Source organism: Pipistrellus kuhlii, unplaced genomic scaffold, assembly GCF_014108245.1.
Source record: "Pipistrellus kuhlii isolate mPipKuh1 unplaced genomic scaffold, mPipKuh1.p scaffold_m20_p_3, whole genome shotgun sequence".
NCBI classification, from domain to species: domain Eukaryota; kingdom Metazoa; phylum Chordata; class Mammalia; order Chiroptera; family Vespertilionidae; genus Pipistrellus; species Pipistrellus kuhlii.
In genome coordinates, this window is record NW_023425529.1 from 36,882,344 (window position 1) to 36,888,343 (window position 6,000).

General features: G+C 51.5%; 1 protein-coding gene across 2 annotated transcripts in view; it reads right to left on the minus strand.

Annotated features, from left to right (window-relative positions):
* The window catches only part of PRICKLE1 (prickle planar cell polarity protein 1), a 106,362-nt gene extending 100,563 nt beyond the window's left edge, over nt 1-5,799 (minus strand). For both annotated transcript variants that reach the window (XM_045587929.1, XM_036455616.2), the window contains exon 1: nt 5,372-5,799. The gene's annotated coding sequence lies outside the window, so the exon portion shown is untranslated. The remainder of the gene's footprint in view (nt 1-5,371) is intronic.
* Nucleotides 5,800-6,000: the final 201 nt, after the last annotated feature.

A 6,000-nucleotide genomic window follows, 5' to 3' on the forward strand; every position in this document is an offset into this window, starting at 1 on the left:
GAGAGGAAGGGAGAGGGATAGAGAGCTAGAAACATCGACCATCTGCCTCCTGCACACCCCCTACTGGGGATGTGCCTGCAACCAATGCACATGCCCTTGACCAGAATCAAACCTGGGACCCTTCAGTCCGCAGACTGACGCTCTACCCACTGAGCCAAACTGGTTTCGGCCTAAGAATATTCTTATTGTCCTTATTCTCCCCCTTTCGATGCGTTTTTCACACATGTTCATGGGCTCACAAAAAGAAAAAAAACAGAACGGAGGAATTTGAAGGAAAGATAGTGTACCCAACAATTTCCAGTGATCTAACAAGAATGATTACGACAGATTCCTAAAAAAGAAGGGGGAATCGCTTGAAAATATTACTGTAGCTACTGATAACACGCTGTCAGATAGCCTTTTCTCCTTTGGGGAAATCCAAACTGCTGTACAATGTCCCTTTCAGGCTTCCCTGAACAGTTCGGTTCGGCCGGCTCGAAGCAAAGGCCCACCCTAGAGACCCAGGGCCAACGTTGTATCACATTCAGTGTGTCTCCTTGATATCAGACTTTTTTTTTTTTAAGGTAACACAAATGGGTGTGTGTGTGAAGGTGGTTCTAAAAACGTCACAGGAAACCCAATAGCCTTTATTTAAATTAAAAGCAATCACACAGCCTGATTCTTGGAACATACTTCGAAATGCTTTTTGGCACGCAGCTGCTACATGCCGCCAATATTGTGTGTAATTGGAAACATTTCAAACAGAATTGTTACCGAAGTCAAAGACCATAATTGCGAGCTGTGGGATCTGAGCCTCAGATAAAAGAAGGGCAGCTGAGGGAGAGCACGCTGCACGGAGGAGTCTCCTTACGGGTCTGCATCTGACTGCAATATTTCCACCGTGTTATTGACAAACCTCTCTTTCCAGAGACCCGAAGACAAAAGAAGGAAACAGAGAGGGGCATACACAGAGCAAAAGCTGGCGGGGACTGTAAATCAGGAATCGGGACAAACTCTCAGAAAGGAGATCATGACTTCAGCACCAGAGCAACTGAAATAACACACTCATTTTTTTTTCTCTCCTGAAGTGTAATCCACTAGAAATGAAAAGCATCTCTCCCGAGAGTTCACCCCCCATCTACCCAGAGAGAAAAATGGAACTTCAGCTTAATCGGTCAGTTGTGTTTTAGGGTCACCTAGGACCAAACTGAGGTAGGAGGGGGGTGGGGAGGGAGTTAAGTAAAGGTAAATGACAGCTGCTTGCTAGTTTACAGCTCCAAGTTTTAAAAGGTGGACATTTGCTTCTGCCTTGCTGACGTTTCTTATTTTTGTTTTAAATTTAAAATCTCCCTTCATAGGGAAATGAACCCCAAAGGGTCTAATCAGTTCAGGCTGGGCAATCACTCTTGTTCCTACAGAGAGGCTCCTTTAAAAGTGACCGAAAACGCACTGAGAGTTTAGTTTAAACATGTGCACAAAACAAGAGAGTTATTGCATTCTCGTGGAGAGGTTTGATCCCCCTTAGTAACTGGAAAGCGTTGGGGCCAGTAGACCACTGGCTCGGGAACGGTTCTTGGAAAAACCGTGTCATTCTGGCACGCAGGAAAGGGATCTGATTATTCTGCTGCGCCTCCGCGCCAGAAGTGTCATGACATCAGCGGGGCTCCAACTTGCAAGGCATTGCCTCTTCCCCGCATCCCTCCTTCAGCAGAGAGGGCCGTGGGGGAAAGGAGGTGAAGGCGGGTCCCCGCGCAGCCAGGCCAGGCCTTTCCCACTGCTCCACCCACACACAGGCAGCTCATGTCCTTTCCTCCAGGATGGCGCGGCCCTCAGGAAGGTGTGAGCACTGGTGCCCAGGGAGCTGAGGCGCTGCACTTGATGTGTGTCCAGCGGTGGAGAAGCCCAGAGGTGGGGAGGGCTGCCATTTCCCTGATGCCACCTCGGTCCCTGGCACTCTGTCTGGGAGCGCCGGCTGGCTCCCCGTGCCGCCTGGGTTTTCCAGGAACGGCACCAATGTACCACTTGGCACCCGGATCGTTGTATCTTCCTCTCCCAACTCGTTAGCTCACACCACCCTTCTGAAGATATTAGTGGGAAATAAGGCACTGTTTTATTCTGTGACCACAAGAAAAAGCAGCAATGGTTCTTTAAACCACCCACTAACCAACTTACCAACCAACCAACCAACCAACCAAAAAACATAGCCCATTCGCGTTCCTAACTCCTCTTGATTGTGGAATCATTGCACTTGGGTTTAAGCGCATGGAATAGTCTCACACAGCTATGAATTGATATTATTTTATACAAAATGAAGGGGAAACAAGAGGGAGCTGTTTTTCTAAGAGGAAGGACCCTATTCTGACCAAGTGACGTCTTGAACATTTCTATCCTCAATGAAAATCACTTAGATTTTTAAAATTACTTTTCTTCTGTAAAAGGAAACAATGACTCTTTATAAATGACTTTAAGGAGCAAATTAACTGCAATAACTAGAATATCAATGATAACCTTTCCTCCAAATAATTTCTCATAATGTTGGACAACCCAACTATAGGTATAGGTCACAAAAAGAGCTACTTAATTACTGGGAATGTTATTATTATTATTTTTTTAGTTCTTGTTCCATTTCCTGAGTATGATGAAGAGTCACTCATAATACTCAACTCTGTGTTTTGTTATTATCGTCGTTATAGAAGATTTTAGAGAAAGTATCTTACAATGTCACTCTTTAAAACTTAGATTTAAGCTTATTTTTTAAAATCCTTAATTTAAAAAACTTCAAATTTTAACCTTTTATCTTTACTGAGTTATCAAAAGGAGAGGATATTATGAATAACCAGACTTTTACCCACATCTGACTCTTAATAGTTTAGCTATTAACCCTCTAAAAATTTTTTTTTCTCCCCAGCTGATATTAGATTTTATTTGGGTGACCCAAGCTGACTCATTACAGCCTCCTTTATTATAAAAACTAATGGTGGTTCCATGGATCTTGATTATAAAAACATGATTTATCATGTTTTAAAGTTTCATTGGTTTTGCTGGCAGAACTGATTACATTTGCTACTTTAGTAAAATATATCACTTTTCTTTTAAAAACCTAGGAACCAACAGCCTCACAGAGTGATAAGTGACCAATTGGTACCAAATTAAGGAAGGAAAACCATTGGCTCACATCAACATGGCTACCTCTATGTACCATCCAATTTTTCCTCCCCCCACCCTTCTGTCCTCCCTCCCTCCCTTCCTCCCTTCCTCCATGCCTTCCCTCTCTCCCTGTCTCCCTGGGCTTATTCACAAGAATGAGTCACTACTGTTAGCCATGATGTATTAAAGCAGAGATTTTTTTTCAAGTTCATCATCAAGTGTGCTTATCTCTTAGCTGTGGGAAATGTGCATTTATTTTCTAGCACCTTTTAGTTTTAATATGTAGAGCACATGCATTGTTAACCTTTAAATCCTTTGTATAAACATTTCTGGAAGAGCTTGTAAAATATCTCCTTCTGTGTTTCCTGACTCACCAGTTGATGGCATTTAAAAACCCTCTGGTACCAGCAGGTGCTGTATTTTGCTTTCTCCAGGCTCCAGCTGGGCTACAATGACAGATTTCTTGTCCCAGGCCCAGCCCAGCCACCTAAGCTAGGACCACGCTGGAGGCCAACTGAACCGGACCCCACCAGACAGCAAGATAAATGGCTGCTGTTTAAGTTTAAAATCCCCTGGTGGGAGTAAATATTGTTCCAGAGAAAAAGGCTTGACAAATATTGCATCATCCTTCCAGAGCTGTCTTGATTAAAGCAGAAATCTTGGGATTAAGTTGGGTGCTTAATTCAAAATGTATCTATCTTGCTGTCACTGGAATTCTTTTTTTTTTTTCTTTCTTTCTTTTTTTTTTTTCCTTTCCTAGAGTCTGAAAACAGGCATATTGTTGGGGATGGTCAAACAAGGCTGAGCCGCCTCCCAAGGGGCTGGCGTCCACTCTGGATAACAGAAGGCGGCTGAGCACTGACACTTCCCGGAGGATAATGGAGGCAGCGGAGGCTTAGTGGGAAAAGGCCAGTTGTCACCTAAGTGACAGGCAACAGCTGAGCTCACACATCTGGAGCCGATCAGGGCAAACAGGCAGCCAACCCCACACCCGGCTACACCTTGGGCCCGCTGATGGGGCAGAGGGAAGTTCCTTTCACTCCCCAAAGTGCATTAAAACGTATCTGATGCTGAAGCCCATCAATTACATAACATCAACTGCAGACACAGCCTTCCGAGGTACTGATTAACATGAGTAGGTAGACCAAACTGCCCGGCATGCACAGAGAGACAATTTCATTAAAGTATAATTTGTCCTTCATAAAGTTCATCCTAAAAGCCCCACATATATACATGTGGGTACACAGGCTTTTTTACGGCCCTGACGCCTCTGAACTCCTCCGGAGAGGCGAGGGAGGTGTCCTCTGGATGCAGGTTCCCATGGCGTGTTCTTCCTTCACCTCGTCCATGGCTGCGGGCCGGCCTCCCGGCCGCTCTCTCACATCAGCAAAAGCAAACGTGCTTGGCTGGTGGCTCTGCATCCTCCCTGGGCACACTGGAACTCCGTGCGGTGCCAGCGACCCCCCCCCCCCCCCCCCCCCGCGCCCCCTCCCCCCTGCACCCCCACCTCGCTCTCCAGCCTCCAGAAGACAATCTGTGGACAATTTCCCCCGGGTCCCAAAATAACACGGCGCTGCCGCTCGCTCGTTCTTCTCAGAGGGCAATGAAAATTTAACAGCTCTCTGCTGCATCCTGAGTCCCGGTCCTGCTAATCATTAACATGCCCAGTTTTCTTTAACTTTTTCTGCCTGGAGCGAGGGAGACGCTCCCCCTTCTCTCTCAAGTACGTGCTGCGTCCAGAGAAGCCTCCTCGCCGGGCGGAGAGCGGAGGCACCCCTGCCAAAAAGCGGTCGGTCCCCCCCCCCCCGCAACCCCCTAACCCCTCAACCCCCCAACCCCGAGCCTCCAGAGGGAACGGGCGCCCTCCCTCCCTCCCGACGCCGGTAGGTGACAGGCGATCCTCAGCGGCGGGCATCGGCCAGCGCACCCTGGCCTCCCTGCGCCAGCAGCGCCCCAACTCCGGGGCCGCGGCTCGGGCTTCCAGGCAGGAGCGGATGGAGAGGATGCAGAACCTCTCCGCAGCCCGCTCGGCGCTGCAGCCCCGGAGCTGCTCTCCCATCTACACAGCCCCCCACAACCCGACTGTGACCTTCTCCCCGATGTTCGGCCACACAGACCCAGGCTCGGGGTCACAGACCCCCGCAGTGACACCCAGGGTGCCCGGCCTTCCGCCTACAGGGCTCGCTCCCCACGCTGCGCCCGCGACCCCATCTGCAGAGCCCACCCGAGCGGGGCTGCGACTCACCCCGCGCGGAGGACGGGGAGCTCGGCGGGACGGTCCTCCTCGGCGCCGCGCTCGGGCTGCGGGGCTCGGGCTGCGGGGCTGCGGTCCTCGGCGTCAGGGGTGGGCGAGGGCGGGCGGCGCGCGGACCATCCAGAGCCCGGGCCGTCGCCGTGCCGGCCGCGGCGCCCCTCGGGGACACGGGCGCGGGGGGCGCGGGCGGGCGGGTCCGAGGCGCGCTGTCTGTCGGGCTGCGGGGCCGCAGGAGTGCGCGGCGCAGGCTGCCGGCGGCGAGTGCTCCCGGCTCAGCCCCGCGCCCGCGCCGCCGCGCCCCGCCCTCCCCCGGCCGCCAGCCCGGCCCGGCGCGCGCGAAAACGCGGAGCGCGGACACCGCCCGGGATCCGGGCCCTCGGCGCGCCCCCTGCGCAGCCGGGTTCTGGCCCACAGGCGAGGTGGTCTCCCGGCTCCTGGAGGCGAGGCAGGACTGGCTCTGCGCTCAGCGGCTGCACTGAGCAGGGGGCCGGCGATCCGCTAGAAGTTCACCCGGCTGCGCCCGGGTGCCAAGGGCAGTGGCTTCGTTTCCTCTGCCCCGCCCCCGATTTATGCCCCCCTACCCCCCACCCCATGGATTGAAAGACGTGAAGGGAGAAAAA